The 21,238-nt window shown below is 47.9% G+C and overlaps 1 long non-coding RNA gene across 2 annotated transcripts; it reads right to left on the bottom strand.

Moving 5' to 3' along the window:
• Nucleotides 1–2,779: 2,779 nt before the first annotated feature.
• Nucleotides 2,780–7,674, bottom strand: LOC127685908 (uncharacterized). Of its 2 annotated transcripts, none has more exons than XR_007977948.1 (3): nucleotides 7,238–7,674; nucleotides 5,445–7,048; nucleotides 2,780–4,825 (listed from the first exon to the last, which is right to left on the bottom strand). It is a non-coding gene; the product is annotated as an uncharacterized LOC127685908 (long non-coding RNA). The 2 variants fall into 2 exon arrangements; XR_007977947.1 differs by lacking the exon at nucleotides 2,780–4,825 and having other exon boundaries at nucleotides 6,863–7,048; nucleotides 7,238–7,371; nucleotides 7,504–7,674.
• Between the last annotated feature and the right edge of the window lie 13,564 nt (nucleotides 7,675–21,238).

The following is a 21,238-nucleotide window of genomic DNA, read 5'->3' as shown; positions in this document are numbered from 1 at the left end:
GAGACATGCTGGCGCTGGCACACGTGAACCCTGGGTTGTACATCTTGGGTTCCTGTCCTGGGGCTGGGTCTGGGAGTCTAGGATGAGGCCCCACATCAGTGACACCCCTATGTCCCATGCCAGCTCCTCTGACTATCACCAGCTCCTATCAAGGGTGTAGGCTTCTGAAATCTTTGGAGCACTCTCAGAGACAGTCTTTGACAGACAGTTAATGAAATAACAAGGCACTTTACCCATTATCTGGTAGTCATATCTTTTGTTACCAGGCTAGCTCTATAGCTAGGATATTGCAACCTAGTTTCATGCTCTCCTGATCCTCCTGTAGGTTTTAGTTATGGGGGACCCCCCGGACTCCCCCTCTACCCTCTCACCATCCTCATATGCCCCCTATCAGTTCTCTAGGATTACTGCCAGGCATTGAAGGAGGGGTCACAGGTTCTCAGCTTCACATCAATGGAAAAGAGTGACCCAGATCTTATACATAGATGTAGAGAAACACCCAGTGTCCATAGGAGTCTACCCGACTGCAGCCATTTAGCATAGTCAATTGCCACACGATTACACCCAAGTGTGACTTCCCACTGTGCCAGGCAGAGGTGCCTGGAAGGCCCCTGCCTCTAGGTGACCTTCAAGTGGGGATCCATCCAGTGTGGGTCTGGGGCATATCTATACCCCATTCCTGACACTCTGTCCTCGTGTCTCACTGAGCCTCAACTTCTGCAATACTTCCCCCATCAGTGGGTGTATATGGAAACCTAACATGGGGAGCTCAGGAAGCCTTTGTATATGTGGGGATGAGGGTGAATCCTGGGATTCCACAGTGCCGAAATCCACCTGAAATAGTGTACCTTTGGGGGCCCTGAACATGTATCTGATAGGTGATGCTATCAATCTTCCAGGCAGTGAGTGTGTCTCCCTAACTGTGATTTTTAGAGGGTAACAGGACTTCCTCCCACTCACCTCTCAAAGACCCACAGAAAAGATAGGTTTAACAATGACAAGCAATACGACCATGTCCTGGGGCTAAAGCTGGTGCTGGGACCCAGTCAGCAGGTCACTTTGTTGTCCGTAGCCTTGAAGGTCCTGCTTGACTCCCACGGGAACACCTCCCACTTCTGTCAGGGTTTGCTCTTTATACAGACCCCAGGCACAGACCCAGCATGCCTGCTCACTAGCTCCCTCTGCCGACTCCTGCTTTTTTCCCTCAAGATTTCTCGGAACTCATCAGTCGGCTTCCTTCTGGCATCCCCAGCCTACTCTGCTTCAGCCGTGCTATCACTGGCCAATGCGCAGTGGGGTCCTGCCACCCTCTGCAACCTGGATCTTTCTTCAGTCTCTGCTCCAGCGCAGCCAGGCTGTGCCCTGAGTGGTTTTCCTAGTGACAAGGAGGTGTTCGCCACAGTTCAGTGGTTCCTCTGTTGTCCTTGGGATGCAGACCAGCCCTTCACTCTCTTTGTCACCAAGAGCTGCCCTGAACCTGTGCGACTACCACATGGCATTTCTGTGGACATAACTGTCTGTCTTTGCATGGTCACTCCCTTTGCAGAGAGCACCGTTCTCACCACATCTGCACAGCTAACTCTTACCTATCTGTGAAGACCATCTCTCGGGGGCCTCATTTAAAGAAGGATTTCATCAGGCTCCTTCTCCTTCTCCTTACCTTCTTTTCCCACCCACTTCCTTTCTGGTAGATTACTTTAGTTTATGTATGAATATTTTGCTTGTAAGTATGTACATATTTTGCATATGTGCTTGATGCCCATGGGGCAAAAAGAGGGCACTGGAGCAGCTGAAACCAGTTCTAAATGGCCATGAGCTACAATGTAGATACTGTGAATCAAATCCTGCTCTGCAAGAGCAACATGTGTTTTAAACTGATGAGGCATCAGCAAAACCCATCAGGTTCCAGACTCTTGGCTAGGGACTCCCTGTACTGCCTGTATGCATAGCCCAGGCATAGCTCCTTCCTTGGAGTATGTTCTCTTGAATGTCAAGAATGCTCCTTCTTTTCCTACTCAACTGTGGGCTTCAGGATGGAGAGAGGACCGTAAGAGGACAGGCAGGCTCTGGGGCCTCCACCTAGCCTCATAACCTACCCCCGCCATCTTCCATGGGAAACTTCACTCAGCTGCAGCTCTCATCTGCTAAATGGAGAAAGGATGTTGTCTCCTGCATGGAGTTGTAGCGAGGATGAAATGAGTGTGAAAACTTCAGAGAAGACCTAACACATAGTATGCGCTGAGGAAGCTCATTTTTAAGTTGTTATCCCCAGATCCCACAAGGATACCCACACCACTCCCCGCAAGAACCTGTTTACCTGACAAATCAAAAGTCAGTTCTGCTGCTATGTCACAGTTGTCTCTAAGTGAGTCTCAAACTCAGAATCAGCTGGGACCATGTTTTAAAAGGTAGATTAGCTAGGACGGTGAACGCTGATTGTCAACTGGACAGCGTCTAGAGTTACCTAGGAGACAAGCCTCTGGGAATGTCTGTGAGGACGTTTACAAGTTGGAGTAATTGGAATGAAAAGAACCATGCCAGCTGCAGGCAGCACAGATCCTGTGGGTTAGAGTTCCGAAATGAATGAGGAGGAAATCACAACCTAATACTAACCCTCACCTTCTCTGCTTCCCATCACTGGATTACAATGTGACCAGTCATCTCATGCTCCAGCCGCCACAATTTCCCTGCCTTGGAAGACTGTACACTTTACCTGCTAGCCAAAATACCTACACCGACCCCACCCCTGCCATGGAAGACTGTACACTTTACCTGCTAGCCAAAATACCTACACCAACCCCACCCCCATCTTTAAATTGCTTTTGTCAGAACAGTAGCTAATACTTTCACCAAGTCTGGAGGGCTAGACCTGGGACGAGCCTTTTGAGAAAGCCCTTTGTACCATATTCTGATACAGATGCTCCACCCCTGAGTTAGGGCACTGCCATGGGTGATAAATGAATCTTTGCCATCACAATCTGAGCTTTGAGAAACCTGTCCAGTGAACCCTACAGATGAGGGTTGAGGTATGGGCTGAGAATAGAGAATTCTCAACTAGACAGAGGCCCTTGGTGGTTCCCTTTCCCCTGATCTGTCTTCTTAGGATTGCTTTCAGTGAGAGCTTTATTTTGGGCTGACGGATTCTTAGCTCCTGTTCAGGGCCAGCACCCGCATACAAATGCTAAATGGAGCCATAGCCGACTCTGGCTCTCTGTCCTTGCCAAACTCTAGGCTGTGAGTTCTCAGCGGGGCATGGAAATCCTGGGACTCCTGTGAGGCTGGGACCACCATGCCTGTCCAGCAGGAAGCAGCTTGCCTGGGGTCCCTTTGAGAGTGACTGTCCCCATGAGAGAGTGGCCTCTGGAAGGACTTCAGGGAACTTGGGAGCACTGGGACAATCGGAGGCTGTTTTGGGGGGAATGGAGCTGGCAGGGAGCTGGCCCTCGGCTTTGAGCCCCTGCTAGACTTTGCCAAACCTAGGCCTGGTTTCCTATTGCCTGCCAGCTCCAGGGGGCTGGAGAAAGAGGCCCATGGAATCCAGTAGTGCTCTTTTAGAGGTCTACTACATAAGAGGAAGGCTGCATGGCTGTCTTCTCAGAGAGCCTGTTTGTAGAGTTGTGAATACACTCTGCCTAGATCTTGTTGTCTGACTGACTGGGGAGCAGGTATGCTCCAAATCAACCCCGTCACCATATGGCTAGGGAGAGAGGGCGCCCCTTCGGAGCTGTCAAGGGTATGCATAGACCATGGAAGCACAGCGGTCTGGCATGAGCTTCTGTGGGCTTGCTAACTCCTGGTGGCCTGAGTCAAGTACCTTGGCTGGGAAACTGCAGTGAATGAACCAAAGCTCTCTGCAGCAAGAGGCTGGGAGTAGGAGCTGGTGAAAGTGCAAGGGAGAAAAACACAGGCTGAGTGGCATCCAGGGTGGTGGCACAGGACCAGCTTCTGCCAGGATGCCAGGAGGTCTCTAAGCAGAGCTGTGGATATGAGGAAGAAAAGTTGCCGGGCCCAGGGAGCGGTATGTACAAAACTGCTGAGCAGGGTCAGGTCCTGCCAGTTAGAGGAGTCCTTGAGGCCAGAGTGGTTGAGAAGAAGGATGGAGATGGAGAGCAGAGAGAAAGGCAGCAGGTTCAGCAGTAAAAATCCTCACAAGTCCCATCACACCAGAGACACCATCAGCTGGGAAACAAGTCAGATGAGTTAGACAAACGGTTGAAGGTCTGCCTGGCCGGACAGCCATTCACCGTGATGTCAGGGTCACCAGTTCTGGGTTGCTAACTGCTGTCGTAGAGTGAAGGATCATGGGTAAGAGCAGCCCACTGGGCACTTCTTGTCTCCACTGTTACCTGTAAGCATATTTAGCAAGGGGTCATTTGACTTTTCTAGCCCTTGGCTTCTTTATTATCTATGCCCTAGAACTAATTCTGCATGTCAGATGGCTGGCTGGGAGATGAGCCTGCCTGAGTAGGAGAGCGGCTACCAAACATCACCCTCACAACTCAGGGCTAACCGTACCATGTCTTTTGGTGAACATGGGTTCAGGGGTCCCTTTGCCCCAAGGTACTGAGTCTGCAGGCCTCGGGACTTTACAGAGGAGGTTCTGTGCAGGGCCAGAGGACCAACCTTTGGACTACAAAAACCTCATTCAAATGGAAATCCCTGGTGTCTTCCTGTATCACTCCTGGGGGTTCTTGCTCTGCTGTCCCTTTGTGGCATCCATCATGCTTGTAATTACTTGTTTAACATCTGCCTGCGTCTCTTGGCTGCATATCCTTGTCTCAGCTGGCCTCGTGCATTCCTGGGTCCCCAGCACTGAGCCGTCTGCCTGGAGCATAATGTTTGTTAGGAAAACAAACAGCCTGGCTGGCGGAAGGAACACAGGAACCCGGATGCTCTTTAGAGCAGCTTGACTCAGTGTCTCCTACAGAATCTGTTTCCGACCCAGGCTTGCTGGCCACAGAGCCAGTGTGATCTTGGGCACAAGATCTCTGTAAATTGAGGGGGAATTGAATGAAATAATGGGGACTTGTGCAACTAGAACATCTCAGGAGCTCTGCAGGAACCTGTGCAGCAGGATTTGGGGGGCAAGGGAACCGTATCAGGAAAGGAGAGAAGGTAGTAAGATAGATACACAAGGGGTTCGGAGACTCCGGGCATTGGATGGATGGGAGCTCGTGGTGCGTGGTGGGATCTGTATGTGCTATGGCTGTGTGTGTTGAGTTCAAGTGTGTGCCATATTACTGTAGATAGGGTGGTGTGTGCTAGGAAGCTGAGGCACAGAGAGGGCAACATTTTCACTGATGCTTCTTCGGGTGGGTAGTTTCAGTTCCTATCACTTTGAATATCTATGCCTCATGGCCTCTGCCTTTCCAAACTTCAACAGGGAATTAAGTAGGCCAGATGCTGGATGATTTGTGGCAACAACAACAACAACAAAAAGATACAATTTTTTCCACTCAGGAAGGCTCTCATAAATCCAGAGATGATACCAGGATGAGCTGGACAGAGCAAAGATGCTAAAGGCCTCCAAGGTCAGGCTGCTGGGGTTGGACTTAGGCCTCCTGAAGTGGGCAGTCTAGCGAAGCCTTCAGATGATCCTGACCATGGCGCTGCAGATGGAGAGAAACTGAGAGCGAGAGCTCCCTGCCTGCAGAAACCGAGCTTTTTTTGTGGGCAGCCTAGCTCAGCACCTGTGTGCATGCTGCGTCTGAGTGTGTATGGTAGTGTGTGTGTTAAGGGTGGACCCACTGCCTCCGCGAGAGGGAATTCAATCATTGCAATCGTTGCCGGTCCTCCGTGGCACAGGGTCGCTCAGCAAGCTGGCACTGGAATATTTTGAGCTTGCGGTAATGAAAGAAAGCTCACAGCAATTTGGCCCATCTTCAGTCTTGAAAGCCGCAGCGCGACATTCAGTCATCGGAGGCTGGGATTATCCACCGCTAATGGGGGCTGCTGCTCTCAGGCCGGTGAGGGAAAGGAGGGCTCAGAGAGGTTAAGTGACTTGCCCAGCATCACAGGATGGGTAATGGGAGGGCAAGGTCCGAGGCGCAGTTTGGCCTCTTCCCCTCCCCCAAGGCAACCCGGCTCCCCGGAATGGATCTTTGCTGAGTTTCCTGAGCGCTGGTTTCCATAGCAGCGGCCATTCCTGCACAATAGATTCCTCCTCTTCCCTGGGCTTCCTGGCTGTGGAGGCTGCAGGGGCGGGGATGCTCCATCGTAGGGGACTGTTGGGTGCGGGTTTCCAGGAGTAAAAAGGGCCACTTAGGCTGCGTGGGGACCTCCAGCCCTCACAGACACCCCACCTCCACCCCACACCACGTTCAGGGTTTCCATTTCCACTCTGGAGTTGGGTGTTCTTCAGGTAATGAGAAGAGAGTAAGAAAATGAATAGAAACTTAACCGAAACAGACAGGAAGGACAGACAAAAGCAATTATACAAAACTAAGGCAGGACAAAAGATCTGCTTGTTTGCAGATCAATCATTCCACTTTTGCAACCTTGGGAGGAAGGTTCTGCTCCATCCTCTTACAGAGGGGGACACCGCGGGTGATAGGTGCTTCATAGAGTACAATACAAGAGCCAGCCTCTCTCCCATAGGAAGGTGTGGTTAAAAAATGCAGATTCCCTGGCCACACCGTTGCCTATAGACTCCAACTCTTGAGAGACAGCACTTAGGGAGTTCTCCAGGAGAAATTTTAAGAGGGCAAGGGTAGAAATGGCCAGCCTAGGCTTAGCTTGGGTTTACGCAGCAGGTGAATGCAGCGCTAGGGTTTAGGACCCAGATGGTAACATGAAGGGGGAGAAACTGGCAAAGAGAGGATTTTCAAAGCAAGACATATGTTCCAGAAGAGATGATAACTAGAAGAAAAAAAAAACCCAGTAGGGGAGCCCGTGAAGTGGAGTCAGTGGGCAGAGGTGCCCTGGGCCAAGAGGAGGGGTACAAGGGGTGACTAGGGCAAACTTTCGGTGAAGGTGGATGTCCAAGCTCATCTCTAATCCCCGTGATGGCTTCTCAAGGGTCTCAGCTTCTTGTTTCTGGACGAGGAAACTGAAGAGACACCAGATTAGCTTTGAGCCCTGCAGGGTGCTCCAGAGGGCATTGTCTTTAATCATGGGCTGCTTTTTTTTGGGGGGGGGGGTTTGGGGGAAGCTCAAGGGCTCAGAAAACATTCAAAGTTTGTCTCCATCGCTTTCTACCTGCATGATCCCAAGTACAAGTGTGCCTCAGTTTGCTTACCTGCAAAATGGTGCTCCAAGGGGCTTCTCAGGGGCTCACCTGAGGGGTCCTCCAAGGGGCTTCTCAGAGGCTCGCCCAAGGGGGCCAAAGAACATGCATAGAGCAGGATCCAGTGCTGGGAAGCCAGAAAGCACCTAGAAAGTGATACTGAATGTTCTCAAACGGGGAAGGGGCTGTTAGCACTTTTTGGCCTGGACTGCTGGGACAAGCGGAGGAGAGGCCACCAGTGAATTCTGCTAATATTCCGAATATTCCACGGGACAGACCCAGATCCGCATCTGCTGCTGTAAGCCACCAGACTTCTGTAGGAATTCTCCATCCTGAGACTCACAGGAGTTCACTCCTAAGTGTCTCTGTGTGTCCACTGCACACACTCCCAAGGACACATCTTGTATGGGCTCATCTAGGGTGGTAATGAGCACCCGGACTCCTCTCAGTTTCTGTTCTCAACTGTGATTGGACCCCGGGTTGGGGGTCGGGCAGTTGGTTGAAAAACAACCCATGTGATCTTAGATTTTCCTCTTGGTAACAGTTTCTTGGTTTTAAGATTGCAACAGCACAGACTGACTGAAAGTGCTGATGTCTGTTAACTCCATGACTGTGCTATGCTGAGTTTTACATATCCAGATATTTGAGATTATCATTGTTCACAGTTTACAGAGGTGAAGTCTGGGCTCCTCAGACTCTAAGTAGAGCATATTTTAACCCTGTGCTTGGGTTCCCAGACCTATTTCTTAACTACCCCTTGGTTCTCAGAAAGGGGTGGGGGTGGGGGATGAGGGCAGAGCTAGGCCTCTAAGATTGTCTCCTGGGGGAGCAAGAATTACACCGAGGGTTAAAGGACCAGATGGCAGGCATGACTGTAAGTGTAAGGCACTGTTGTAGGTAGCTGGGTGGTACTGCTCAGAGGAGCTGGGTGGAGGGCCAGAGCAGACATCTGGCCAGTTTGCAGAAGCACAGGGCTTTATGAGCTACGGATCTGTGGCACTCTCATTTTGTCACCTGTTTTTGCTCTGATTGTAAAATCTAAGTGAGGTCACACTCCTCCGGCTCGCAGGATATTCCTGTGCCTCTCCACTGTGCATGGAGGAAAAGCGTGATCCTTTCAGTGCCCCGGGAAATTCTAACCTGGCTGAATGGAGCCAGGCCTATCATTTCTCCTATGTCTCATCCTTGTTCATTCCGCTCCAACAACACGTCTGTGGGAGTGCAGGGCACATCCGCCGCTCTTCTGCTAGTAAGGCACTTCTCTGAGATACCCATGTGGCTCCTCGCCTTGATGTGTCTATAGAAAGGCCTTTCTTGATGGTTTGAAGTGGCCCCTGCTGCCACACCAACCACTCCCTTCCTTGGTTCAATTGTCATTCTTTCACAGTATTTGATCACTGTTGACATATTCTGCGTTTGACTTGTGTATTTGTTCCGTGTTTGGCTGTCTCTGGACACCAGGATAACATTATTTCTGGCAGAGTCAGAATATTCCCTGTATTCCTAGCGCGACACCTCACCCATACACAGTCCGTGCTTAGTGTGAGTAGGGATAGAGGGGACAGCAGAGACTGAAGTTCACCACATTCGTCCCTCTGAAAGTCACTTGCTCTAGTTTTCCAAATTGAAACTCAGAAAAGACAAAGGTGCAGGTTGTGTGTGGTGGATGCCCAGTAAGTCAGCAGAGAGCCCCCTTTGAGGCTGTCCAGCCTTGTCTGAGGTCATTTCTTCTCCCGAGGCACCCAATGACCGATCCCTACAGGGTCTAATGGTCCAAGCCCAGGCCATAGCTCTAGGTTGATGGAGAAGAAAGAAGAATAGCTGAGACTTCAGGAGAGAATTTTTAGATGCTTTAATGAACTGAACTGCACCCTCTCCCACTTCCTCCTCCCCATCCCTACATCTCGCTGCTTTAGGGTGCGATTGTATTTGGAGACAGGGTCTTCAAAGAGGTAAGTGAGTTAAAATGAAGTAATATGGGAGACCTTTAATCCATACCATGATGTCTTTATTTGGAGAGATCAGGACACAGACATACACTAAAGGAAGGAAGACCTATGGGGTCACAAGGAGAAGATGGCTTTCTGTAAGTCGGGTAAAGAGAATCCCCACAGAGATCAATTCTGCTAACAGTTTGATTTTGAACTTCCATCCTCCAGAGCTGTGGAGAAGATGGATTTCTGTTGTTGCAGCCACCTGTAGTACACTGTGGTGTGTTAATTGTGTGAATTAATAATACAAATGCTTTAGCACACCCAATTCTTGCATGAATTACAGGGTAAATAGAATAATTTCCTTATTTTACAGACAAGGAAGCAGACTCAAAGCAGTGAAGTGACTTGCCCAGGATTGCACAGTTCAGGTTTATGTAGAATGCAAAGTTAGAATAGGCAGACTAACAGGAAGAGGGGGGATTTCCTAGAAATGTTTAAGACATTGTGACATCTGTCTACATTGCTAGGCAAGTGTCATAAAAGTCTTAAGGACTAAGGGATCTACATAGTTGAAGCAATCATCTTCACTGAGGAGAGAACAGTTTCCAACATTCCGGTCTTAGGGTCCTTCTATGCCCTTTTAAAAGTTAATGAGAATAAAACCAATAAGAAAAAAACCCAAAAAGTTTTTTTCACTTACATTTGTTTATTTACTGAAGCTACCATATTTGAAATGAAAACAGAGGCATTCAAAAAAGCATCCCATTAGTAATCAAAGCAACAGAGTCGTCTTTCTAACCACCCTCCAGTGTGGGGATTATTAACTTCAACATCCCACTTGATAGGTGAGGGATCGAGTTCAGTGATGCTAAGTAGTCATAGGTCTCAAATCTGAAGTTGACTAAAGGCCAGATAGGACTATAGGCACTGTGGGTCCAGAGCTCAAGAAGCGGCCTGCTTTGTATGCTACTTGGACACTGTCTTGGTTACTTTTCCCACTGAGGTGGCAAAATACCCTGTCAGAAGGAAGAGAAGGTTTTCTTTGGCTTACAGTTTGGGGGGTTACTCCTTCACAATGCAGAAATCAAGGCACCAGGACTTGAAGCAGCTGGTCACATTGTCCCTGCAGTCAGGAAAGGGCAGAGAACCAACGTGTGCGCTCACCTAGCTCTCTCCTTTTTCTGCAGTCTAGGACTCAATCTTAGTTAATGAGGCCTCCTTCTTTTAGAGTGGGTCTTCCCATCTCAGTGTATCTGGTTAAGATAATCCCTCAAAGGCTTGCCCAGAGACTAACTTAATCTAGGTGATCCCCCACAGGTTTGTGAGATTCTAGATCCTGTCAAGCTGACAATAAGCACTACCCATCACTGCTGGGATACAGCCATCCCTTTCCTACTAGGGAGTGGTTATTGGACCATTTCCCGTACTCCCTCCCCCCCCCCCCCCGTAGGTTTGGGCTAAGTCCCTGTAGCCTGTCTGCAACAAGGACAGGTTACAAAGAGTTAACCTTTCCCAAGATAAAACTCGAAACTGAGAGATTTCTTTCCCTAGAGGCACACCAGGCATCCCACACCCAGGCAAGGGCGAGAAGTCTGCTCTTACAGCACAAGCCTTCCACGAGTTATTTATTGAAGTGTTGTGGCACCCTTGCCACATCCCAGAGCCTCTGGATGGAGGCTCCGCTGCAGAGTCTGTGATTATCCAGAAAGAAATGAGTTCTTCAAGGGGTCCGAGATAGGATAAAACATAGCTGAAATCTGCCCTCCCACGGAAGCCTTGCCCAATCCACATGTATCTTTCCTATCTCATCTTCCCTTTGTGAACATTTGCTGAGGACCTCTTGCGTGGTGTGCACCTTCTCAATCAGACCAATGTTTAAGCCTCACAGCAATTTTGTGCAAAATGGTCATTTGCAAATTCAGTCTATCAATACTTACTAAGCACTGACAATATGCCTGGCAATTAACTGGATACCTGGAGCACAGTACAGAGAAGAAGACAGATAAGGACCTGTCTTTGGGGAAATTCATGAGCATATGGAGAAGACAGATGAGGAGAAAGGCAACCGTGGGCAGTGCAGGAGAAAGAAAAGCATAGGGGGTGAGGTCTAAGCAAGCACAGACTAGGAGCTCAATAAATATTTGCAGTCATTAAGCTGAATCTCTTTCCTGATGAGAGCTCTAGGCTAGATGTCCAAGGTGTTACCATATTGTATTTGCCGAAGAAGGTTAATGGCTGTTGGTCAACTGCTCACGGTCATCAGGGATCTGGGTGAGGCCACTAGTGGCTCTGACAGCTTTCAGTCTCTTTGGTTCTTTTCTAGATTGTCTGCATTCCCCAAAGAGAGAAGGAAAAAGTCAGCATGGAAGGACGTGGGGGATACTTTAGGGCTGTTCGGAACAACCTCGACGCTGACTTATCTGGTTTCTGTGATGACACAGGTTGTGATGTGGAGTGAGACACAGGGGTATTGGACCCTACAATTCCTCTAGAGCAGTGGTCCTCAACCTTCCAGATGCCATCCTTTAGTACAGTTCCTCATATGTGCTGACCTGACTCATAAAATTATTTTTGTTGCTACTTCATAACTGTAATTTTGCTACTGTTATGAAACATAATGTAAATCTCTGTGTTTTCCAATGGTCTTAGGTGATCCCTGTGAAGGGATTATTTGACCTCCAAAGGCATTGTGACCCACAGATTGAGAACAGCAGCTCTAGATGCATTTAGCAGAAGAGAATGATGTTAAATAACCTCTCCCTCCCTTTCTCCCTGCTTTCCTCGCTCCTTCCCTCCCCCTCCGCTCATCTTGTTTTTTTGTTTTTTTTTTCAAGACAAGGTTTTTCTGTGTGGCCCTGGCTGTCCTGGAAATCACTCTGTAGACCAGTGTGGCTTCAAACCCCAAGAACTGCCTGCTCCTGCCTCTTGAATGTTGGGATTATAGATGTGCACCACTACCATCTGGCTATGATGCTAAATATTAAGTAGGATGTGTTTAGGAAACTAGCATGGGTTCTGGATAGCCACAAACTTCCACCTAGTAGATTCCTATTGTAGTGTGGTTACCACCATCCCTGCAGCTGCTGATAAAACCCAAGTTATCATTGAGAAAAAGCAGATTTGAAGGGTTACTTTTGCCCTTGCAAGGTGGTTTTAAGAATGGCTACATAAAGGGACCCAGCAGGTCACCATCTCTGCTTACCTTTATCCTGCTTGCAAGTCTCCAGCATTCAGAAGAAAGGACGGCCACTAACAGGCAGCCCCAGACTTCCGTGCTCCAAGATTATCAAGCCCAGTAGGAGATACGGCTGGCTTCCTTCTCCTATACAGTAAATATTTGTTTTTTGTTTTTTGTTTTTGTTTTTGGTTTTTAGTTTCAGAAAAAGTTCCATGCTGTTTCTAGATTGAATTCATGACCACCCTTGTTTATGTGTCTTGACAGAAGTCCCTATAATGTAGGGGAGGTTCCGATTTCTCCCCAAAGATACTCAAACAAATAATACTATTGTTGTATAGTGGTGTCCTCTGAGATTAAAACCTTCCATTTTGGAGGGAACTTCTTAAGATGTTCTAAGGGGGAGTGACACACTATGAGAAAGCTTGTTTAAGTCTAATATTGGAAGTAAACAACTCAAAATAGTTTCAGGAAGTTCCTGAAAATGATCAGATTTACTAGGGGCCTTCCTGAGAGAGTATACATACAGTAAAGACTGTTGTGAATCAGAGAGAAAACAAAAACAACAAAAACAAAAACAACCAAACAACCAAAACCAAAAACCAAAACCAAAACCAAAAAACAAACAATCAAACAAAAAAACCAAAACCCCAAACCAAAAACAATCAAATCAAAAAAGCCCTTTCAGACAAGCCCAGCTGCCTGGAAGGAGCAGCTGAGGCCCCAGGAAAGGATGCTCTCCAACCTGTTGAGCTGTTGCAGGCTGTGGAGTAAGCCCCAGGGTCCCAGCTCTGGGAGCTGTCACCCACATCGAAATGGGCTTTGATGATGCAGCTCTGTTGAGTCATTTGTGTTCCTGTAGTAATCCCTCACCTATGTTCCTATAAGTACCCCAGTCAAGATCATTGGCTCAGTAAGTTGGAGCTCGGTGGTATCCTTTCTTTGGATGAGCAGACCTGTGTGTTGTGACTCCCCAGGAAAAGTCTGTAACACAACCACTGTCAAGCCCATGGTGCATCACCTTATGAGCACCACCCAAGAGCAACTGGCCTATCACAGTCCTAGAAGGCAAAGTGGGACAGAGCACATGACAAAAACAGGTGGCTAACATATTTATTAAAGGCCAGTTAAAAACTCCTAACTGGCAGAGGTGAACCATATGATTTTACAATGTTAGCAAAAAAAAAAAAAAAAAAAAAAAACTCCCTGCCACCCCCCTATCCCCCACCCTTGTATTCAGGGTGTATTCAGAACCCCCAGCTTGTATTCAGAATAGTCAGAGATACAGGAACCCAGAGAAGAACAAAATGTCAGCTTGTTACAGACAGGGTTGCTTGGGGAGCACGGCATAGGCAGGCAGGCACTCAGAGCTGATCCCTGTGGTGCTGAAAACAGACATTTCTAAGCCCAGCCCGCCCCTGAAGCCGTCATGGCTGTCTTCAGGTGCTTGCCCAGGCAGCAGTCCTTCCTCCACTCTCGCCCGTCAGCCCAGGATGTGGCTCTGATGGAGGCCTCCCCTTTCCCAAAAGTGCACTGAAGTGGACCATCAGAGGCACACGATCCCCCAAGGTGGCGGTCATCTTTCCAGAGGAAGCTAGTGGAATTTCAAGTCGGAGAAAGGAGTATGCTAGTTTTCCTCCTTTTGCAAAAATCATTGTAAAAAGGCAAGCCACCTCCAGTGCAGGCTCTCATCCTAACTAGCTATATATGATGGTGTGCATTCCTTCAGACTTATGAGTGTCAAACAAAATCGAGGGCATACTTAATGAACAAGTTTCTATTCTTTCTCCAAATGTCTGTGTGAAGCATCTGAGCATGCCCAGGAAGCTGCCTGCCGCACAAAGAGCAGAGTCATGCCTTCTTGATCGTTGCTGATTCCCGAGGCTGAGCACCGATGCTGTGTACTTAAAAAATAATAGTCATACGTGATACTGATTAGGCGATTTGTAGGTATCAAAGCACGTCATTTAATTGCCTCCTTATCACAAGTAAGTGCTTAAGCCATCTTGTAGAAGAGGAAACTGAGGCACAGAGAAATGACTTAGCACCCCCCACACACACAAAAACACATATTCCATGGTGCTGCATCTTCATGTGAAGAACATTTTCCCATTCAACATGCATTTGCTTGAAACATTTCAGTTTTCATCAGATACTAGGGGAGGGGGGTCAACTCTTTTCCTACCCTAGGAAGGATTAGGAGTCAGTTCTGGATTGGTTCATGCCACAGGAGTCCTTTACCAGCATGGATCCAAAATGGTCTTGGGTCTGCCTTCCCTCAGATCATGTTACCTATGTCATGCTCTGACCAACTAGCTGCCAGCATCTGCCTGTATCACAGAGGTCAGGCTTTCTCCAAGATGACTTCCTGCCCTATAGAATTATTGTGAGAGATCATTCTACGATCAATACTGAAGCTATCTTCGGGAGGGCTGGACCTGTTCACAAGGAATTATCATAGGTGGACTTGTTGACTCTTGACATTCCTTCATGGAAGGAAGGGCAGGTGATGAGAGTTATGGGATGGTCACCCAAGTATCCAGTCCCATCTCCCAACCAGCTGTATGCAATTCTGCTCTAATTGCACATGGCCTTGAGGTCTCAGGAAGGGCTAGAGTGTGTAGGTGGGGAAGGACTAGAGGAAGGGACCTCATTTACACAAGCAAGTCATCTCTGCTGGTACAGATGGTCCAGTGAGGTTCTTTAAGGTCTCCTATGCTCCTCCCGCCTGTAGCCCCTCACCCACTGCTCTGTAAGTAAGGTGAACAAACTCACCGGTTCTTCAGCGTGAACTTGGTGGAGCCATGACTTGGTTTGCTTTGGGATCTAAGAAGGAGAGGTAGAACTTGTTTACAACTCTCCCAGGGAAAGGCTTTTAGCAGCAAGAAGCCAATTGGTTCAATGCTTTTGATGACTCTCCGTCCCTACTTGGCCATTCTTTTCTGTCCCAGGGTCTGTGTACATATGCTCATATGCAAGTCTTTGTTCTTTTTTTTTCCTTATACATGAGGTCTAGATTTTTATCCAAAAAAATTATAGTAGCTGCATTATTGGTGCTTTTACGTTGGTTCCCTAAGTTCCAATTTTCGCAGCATGACAGAAAGAGCTATGTAATCCCATCCAGCCTAATATGTCACATTATAATAAGGAAGTGCCGAACTTAAGGAACACAAGCCCTTTGTGATGTGTAGTAAGCTGGCCTCCTTTTTGATTCCAAGGGGTAATGTGCATCTCTGTGAGGACTTGCTGGCCACTGGAAGCTGCTCTGCTCCCAAGATCCCCTGGGAACTAAGGTCCCCTAAGAGCAGCTTTTGATCAGTGATGAGGACTTGGCATTTCATCACTCCAGCTCTGGGGCATGCCAGGAACTGGCTTCAGAACTCCCAGTGTCGTGGGACTCCAGTTGGTAACTGGTCTGTTAACACTATCTCCTTCCCCTCCTGAGCAGAGTACTCTGTTGTGATGTTGCCTGCATTTAAACTTGGATCCTTGGCTTAGTCCTCCTCTTCTTCATTCCAATACACAGAACTGATTGCGGAATAAATTACCCCACCACCCAACCCTAAGTCCAGGCAACCTCTCCTATGTACTCTAATCCAGGAACAGTGAGGTCAGGACAGGATGGCATCCTTTATGAGTCTGAATCTTCTGTTCAGCTCCCTGATATGCAGAGTCAGGGGTTCCATGGCTTTGAGTGGCAAGGATCCTTGGGAATGACTGGATAGAGAGATGGATAATGGAGGTGAAACCAAAGCTGAGAATTCTCATCAATGCTGGGCACAGACTGCATAAAGTTGGTAGAGAGAAGAGAATGCAGGAACATGGAGATGCCAAGCCTGAGCCAAGAAAGTTGTTTTGCTATGGAATATATTATTTTTGCAGGTTGCTATAGTTACCGCTGTGAAATTAAAAATTAAAACCTTGTGAAAGAGAGAGGGTTGACTGAGATGAGGCAGTTCCTTGACAGGCTGAGTTATTTATCTTTTCCCCATGTAACATCTGGTTACGTGCTTGCAAATTTATTTTTAATTCAGAGCTCTAAAAAAGATTTTGCATTGATATGCCATGCAGAAATGAATCACTTGGGAGAGAAAGATTAGTGGGTAGTATCCAGTGGCAACTGGTGACCTCTGGTATGTCCCCTGGCCTTTGCCTCTGCTTCTCAGGCAACCTCTAGGCATCAGGGTATGGCTGGCAAGCATCTGGAACTCCTGCCAATCAAGCAGCAGCCGTAACCATGGCTCCCAGATACAGAGCCTTGCTGGAGGCTGCTTTCTATTCCAGCGACTCTGACCATGAGGATGAGCATAGCTCCAGGAAAGAGGCTGTGAGATCCCCCTTCTTCAGTCTGGTCCCCAACCTGTGAAACCCTGTGTTAGCCAGGATCTTTGGGGAGCTCTGAATCGGATTGTGATTTAGTAGAGATGACACTGGCTGGACCTAGGAAATGTGAGATCTGGGTCCAACCCAGCCACTGCGGGATGTGTGTGCTTCTGAAATCACAATACTTTTCGATCCCCATTCAGGGAGCAGCTGGAGTCTGCAGTAGCCCCTGAGCTCATCCTAGAAGTCTCAGGGGACATTCTTGCTTCCTCCCACCCAAATAATGGGTGAGGCTGCCCTGAGAGCCTCCTCACCTTCATCCTACCTCAGGCCTCCATCCTGGGTGTTTCCTGTACATGGAAATCTCTCCCCTCATGTTCCCAGGTCTCCCTTCTCTGCCTCACCAGGGCTTTACCACACCCATCCAGTAGACCTCTGCTTCCCACTTCTGACCCATCCTGGCTAGGCTATCCAGCTCCTGATGGCGCAGTGTTGGGTTCTGTGCTCTCTCTTGCCTGCATTTAACCAGCTACCAGCTGTTCCTCCTCTTGATAGATTAAAGCTTTTCCCCAATGCATTGTTACAGTGATTGTGTTTGTGGTTGTTGCTACTAATCCTTTATCGTGCCCCAATTTAAACTTTAGTGTACATCTACATGTATGTACAGGAAAAGGTGTGCATGTACAAGGTTTGGACCTCTCAGGCATCCCCTGGGGACAGAGGATGACTACTGTAGTAGATTGTCTTCCTGCCTTCCTGTTGTTTGTATCCTGTTATTTGTCTTGGTCACAGCTTTGTCCTCTATGTCCAGAGCAGGGTCTACTGTCTACACAGCACAGGAGTCAATGTTTTTTGAGTAAATGAATGAATGCAGTGAGAGAATAAGGGAGACACTTCTCACTCTGTACTGAGTATTCATTATTATCAGACAATGCTTTAGATTCGGGACTCAGCTGTGTAAGGTCACTTTTAATACTTTCCTGTTGGGTCCCCAGTGTCTAGTAGGGGCACAATACACTTCTGTATTAGTTAGGGCTTTCATTGTTGTGAAGAGACACCATGACCAAGGCAACTCTTATAAAGGACAACATTTCACTGGGGCTGGCTCACTGGTTCAGAGGGTCAGTCCATTATCATCAAGGCAGAAGCATGGTGGCACCCAGGCAGGCATGGCACATAAGATGCTGAGAGGTCTACATCTTCATCTAAAGGAGGCCAGGAGCAGATTGTCTCATAGGCAGCTAGGAGAAGAGTCTCAAAGCCCACCCCCACAGTGGCACACTTCCTCTAACAAGGCCACATCTCCTAATAGCGCCACTCCCTGGACCAAGCATATTCAAACCACCACAACATTTATAGAACAAACCAGCCTCCATGTCATGTTTAAGCATCAGATCAGATAGGGTGGCATTTTGTCTAAGAACAGAAGGGAGTCAAGTCACTTGGCTCTGTCTGTGGTGGCAAAGGAAGGGGACCCCGTCCCTGCGTGATGACTTCTTTGCATCACTGACTTCCACCTTGGGCCCTGAAGAAATGATTCCCACCCCCACTCCACCGCAGCCCCACCCCCACCCTTATCTCAGTCCCACCCCTGATCCACACTCACAGCTTGCCCAGAGTTTAGCTGAGTCTGAATGATGCTAGGCTAGGTGGACCAGCAACTAGGCAAGGGACTTCCTATCAACAGCAGGCACAGCCTGGACTTTATGTCTTTGAAGCATCTTAGCTGCTGTCATTCTCCACTGTGTCTGACAGGGATGAAGTGGGAGGATCCGGGAACATTTTGTGGGCAGACATATCCACATTTCTTGACAGGTCTGGACTCATCACCCAGGTTCCCCACTTGAGCATGCTCCAAAACTCATGGCTCAAACCCTGGGCTTGTCTGCTCTTTGGAGGATGAATAACTAGCTAGCTAGCCGTGCCAACAGCTGATGTAGAGGGTGCCTTGTGTAGCTGGCGACACAGTGTCCCAGCTTGACCCTGGTTTTTGGGAGGGGCTGTTGTTCCTGGTAGCTAATTTTGCAGTGCTGAGAGCAGCAGGTCTCCTGATTGAGGTGCCTGCCTATACGGCTGATGCAGTGAACAGAGGCAGGATGGGGTCGGGGCTAGTGCTTCCAGATAAGCCGGGGACAAGTCTGACCTTAAGGATCTGGTCTTAGCTCCTTTCCATTCCTCATCTCTTCTGTGCAATAGTGACTTGCTCCCCACCTTGAGGAGCAGTAAGGAGATTTGGATCGGTAATACAAGCTCTGAAGTGCCTTGGAAAGGGAAGGGCACTGTCAAGGGAACCTCTTGTTCCCTTCCTCAGTGTCTGCTTTTCTCTAGGCTTGGCACTCTGACAAGAAGGACTCTACGGTGCTGCAACTGGTGTGTCTTTAGGAGTTGACCTGTGCTCAAGACTGGGGGTGACTGGGGGGGGGGATAAAGAAAGGACAGATGAATATAGACACATGACACGTCTACAGAAGGCTGGGTGAGGTGGCCCTGTGCTGTAATGGAGAGACCCAAACAGCAGCCCAGAATCTCGGTGCATTTATTTATACAGCTGAGCAAGGAAGTGGATTTATTGTACATAGCAGAATGAAAAGACAGATTTAGCTAATCTTGGTGGGGGGTCTCTATAGCAGACTGGTCTCAGGCTGTAAACATCCAGGGGGAAGAAGCTGTTGTTGACATTTCGCACACACTGACAACTTCTGCATACAGTTGAGGGGGAAGACTTTACCATTTCCTAGAACCTTAATTGGGAAAGGCTTTGCCATTCCCCTGGGTTCGAGGCACTGGGTCCTTGACATGGCCATGTGCACGTCAACAACACACATTCACTCTAACTCCACCTGCTCCCCACACTGCTGTCTCTGCTCATGAGTCAGCACTGGGATGAACTTGACATCATCCTTCAGAGCTTGTCTAGCCAGCACAGGAAGGATGGTATGATGGAACTCTGGGCTAAGCCGGATGTTTGCTCCAAGTGTCTGGGATGGATTCTCAGGATCCTGGATATGTCACAGCAGGTGGGTTTAGGGCAATCTCCTTACTTCATTCTTCAAACAGTTTGTTTGTGTGTACCGTGCTAGTGGCTAGCCACCATGTGGTCTGAAGAACACAGTGTAGATGTCTTTTCTGAGCTTGGTCCAAGCGAAGTTCTGATGCTGCTACATTTGGAGAGGAAGACGTTTATGTGGGAGTGTGATTGTGTGGAGGGACTGGCTCTGGGCTTAAGAAGGTCTTGGGTCCTATTTAGGCCCTGCTCTTGGGAAATTTAGGAAAATATACAACTCAGCTATAAGTAATATCATACTTATAATACTTATTACTTATAAGTATTTTAATTACTTATAAGTATTTGATATTGCTTAAGATATATATAATACTTATTACTTATAAGTATTTTTATTTATTTATTTTATTTATTTATTTATGTATTTATTTATTTATTTTCTTGTTTTTTCGAGACAGGGTTTCTCTGTGTAGCCTTGGCTGTCCTGGAACTCACTCTGTAGACCAGGCTGGCCTCGAACTCAGAAATCTGCCTGCCTCTGCCTCCCAAGTGCTGGGATTACAGGCGTGCGCCACCACTGCCCGGCTACTTATAAGTATTTTAATACCATAGGGATATAATCTGTTTGCTCTGTAAAGCAAGGACATGGAAGGGAGGCCTCCTGGGGCCTGAGTTACTGACATCACTGGGGACTGAGGCTCTGTTTACCATTTGTCTATCTATGTCTTACAGGTAACTGGCTATCTTCATTCTTGGGGCTTTGCGGTTATAAAATGGCTTTTGGGGGGCTCAGGAAATGCACCCATTTTCTGTGCAAGAAGGAGGGTGAAACAATTGCTGCTGGAGGAGCTTTGTAATGCATGGTAACACCTGAACATACGTAAATCTTACTGGCTAGATCACTGTCATGAGCCATTGCTAGTCAGAGGGGAACATGAATGCTTCGTTTCTCTGTAATCACTACAACAGGAGCTTTTAGCTATGGGAAGGCAGCTGTGCATACATGGTAACTTCCTGAACGTGGAAATCCTCTTTGTCTATGAATGCTGATAATTTACACTTCTGTAAAGAAAGCCCACCTACCTCTAACAACATGTGATCAAGACTTGAGTTGTTTGGGCTCCAGTCCCACTCTGCCAAGTGCCAGACGTGGTGTCTCAGCCCCTGCATCCTCTCTGTGTCTCCCCTTGCCCCACTGTAAAATGGAGGATATGGTTCCCCAATGGAGGTGTTTATCAGGATGGAAATAAGAAAAAATAAATAAATAATTAAAAAAAAAAAAAGGTCCCGGAAAGAAAGTTGAATCATGTCTGCCTTGTTTTGAACATCAAAGAAAAGTCAATGCAATCCCTATTGTTATCACTGTTGTGACTTCAACCACAGTGGTGAGGTTATAGAGAAAAATCACAATTGCTATTGTGACTGTGGTCACTACTGTGAGTTTTTTCCTGTGGGTAGAAACAAGGCCCAGTGTCCTAAGGCATGGCCCAGCTCTGCCTGACCTGTTGGTGACTTTAGACAAGCCCTATTGGCAGCGAGGTACTTACTCCCTTTGTAAGGGAAGAATCTGGTCCCAC

This window comes from Apodemus sylvaticus, chromosome 5, assembly GCF_947179515.1.
Source record: "Apodemus sylvaticus chromosome 5, mApoSyl1.1, whole genome shotgun sequence".
NCBI classification, from domain to species: Eukaryota; Metazoa; Chordata; class Mammalia; order Rodentia; family Muridae; genus Apodemus; species Apodemus sylvaticus.
Note: the sequence above shows the minus strand (reverse complement) of the source record. Positions and strands in the feature narration are given on the sequence as shown.